This window comes from Penaeus monodon, chromosome 7, assembly GCF_015228065.2.
Source record: "Penaeus monodon isolate SGIC_2016 chromosome 7, NSTDA_Pmon_1, whole genome shotgun sequence".
Taxonomy (NCBI): domain Eukaryota; kingdom Metazoa; phylum Arthropoda; class Malacostraca; order Decapoda; family Penaeidae; genus Penaeus; species Penaeus monodon.
In genome coordinates, this window is record NC_051392.1 from 39,546,001 (window position 1) to 39,548,236 (window position 2,236).

Here is a 2,236-nt window from a genome sequence, read left to right on the forward strand (position 1 = left end):
ATATATATAGTATTTTTGATGGTATAAGATACCTAAATCCACATAGAGAAATAAAGTGGTGTCAATACAGCAGCTGATACGAGCAATTTTATAATTCAATAATCACAGTATATAGACACGAATAATATATATGAGACGAGAAATGATCTGGAAATAAAGATCAAGATTAGCACTGGTACACAATTCGTGGGTGCAGATAATTGGAGGTTGGTGTGAGCAGTCGAGGTCGGTAGTAGACCAAGTGTGTCTTCGCTACCGTCAATCTATCTCGGGTCGGCTCGCAAGGGCAGGGCGATGACCCGTCTTACAGGAAACTAGGTGTGGCTGATGCAAGTGTCAGCTTAGGTCGCTATTTCCTGATTGGCTGGCTGCGGATCGTCGCAATTCATAGGTCCGCCCTTCGATCGGCCTTTTAGGGTGATTTTCCTTTGATGCGGAAATGACCAGATTCTCCAGAAAGGTCAAAGTCGCGGGTACTGCCTGGGATGCGTCTTTGATCGACCCCTGGGTGATATACGAAACTCGGTAGTTAAGAAGGTCACATCTGTGTATTGTAACTTGTTCATATTTTCTCAGGTCAGACGTTTGCGTTGTTACTCATTATATATATATATATGATCATATATATAATATATATTTATATATATATATATAATATTATATATAATATATTATATATATATTATATATATATATATATAATATATATTATACATAATACATACATACATACATCATATATATAATATATATATATATATATATATATATATATATATATATATATATATATATTTGAACCTGCCCGATTCTGTGTTGACAATAATCTCCGTCGCGATGTATGCTGCTTCCATAATTTTTCTTTTTTGTTTGTTCAGTCCTCCAAGGACTACTTCTGCTTGCTTCCAGTCCGGTAGATGTCCAGCTTCATCTGCATGTACCACCTTGGCGTTGGAAGTCTTGTGGTGACGGATGTCAGCTCGATGTTTGCTGATCCTGGTGCTGAAACCACGGCCTGTTTCCCCAAAGTATGCTGTGTCGCAACCGCTGCAGGGTATGCGATATACAACACTACAAGGGTTGCTTTCGGGCTGCTTTCTGTCACGTATTAAGTCATGTATCTTTTCCCGGATGTCTAGCGATTCTCACTGTCTTGCCGAAGTATCTGCTGATCGCCTGGGAAATGTTACATGACGGTAAAATGAGAACATTATAGAAGAGGGTGCGGGGTCTGCTCTTACAAGTATGCTCTCCGCCTTCTTTCAGCGAACATCGAGCTGACATCCGTCACCACAGGACTTCCAATGCCATGGTGGTACATGTAGATGAAGCTGGACATCTACTGAACTGGAAGGAAGCAAGAATAGTCCATGAAGGACTGAACAAACTAAAAAGAAAAATTGCCTACACGTACAGAGTACGTAATGATTAACTGTAATTATACATAATGTTTATATATATGACTATATTGACATTTAAGCTGATATATATATGTATATGATTTTTTATCTTGTTCTTTTGCTTTAGTATAATTCCTATGTTGCTTTTGATTAATAGCGTATATGTTAACTTGATATACTCCTTACAGAGCTAGCACTACTCCTTAAGGCATATCAATAGCATGTTTAACTTTTGTTGTGCTTGATTCACTTGTTTCCCTAAGTAGAGGCTTTCACTGTAGTATATTAATGAGTATTTTACTTGTCCGTTTGGGTTTGCAACGTGTTCTGATGGGATGCTTTAACTATTAAATAGCTTAATTTTTCTCATTCGTATAGTGAAGTGAAGTGAGGAGTGGTGAAGCTTGTTGTTGTGTGAGGGTAGGAGAGCGGCGTTGAAGCGAGAGGTGTTAGGTCAGCATAGTTCACCACTACGTAGACATAACAATCCTTGTTTTCGCCCGTCGTTGATGACGTCTCATTAAACGTCATAAACCCCACTCCTGACGTCACGGGCCTCCCCACATGTGAGTCGCGTTAGGGCGGATGCCGATTGCGGAAATTTTCTCTGTTATTGCCGCGAAATTTCTGTTCCGCTGAGCGACTTGATTTCATATTTATATTGGTATCATAGTATAATGAATTAGGTATGGTTACTCAAGTATAGTATTTACTGAATAAATTTTGAAGTTTTGTTTTTCGTAAAATCTAACGATGACCTAAATTATGTTCTTCAATCTTGTTGTTTTTGTTTTGTCACATTGAGGGTCGTTTGGATTAGGCCTTCCAAGTAGTTG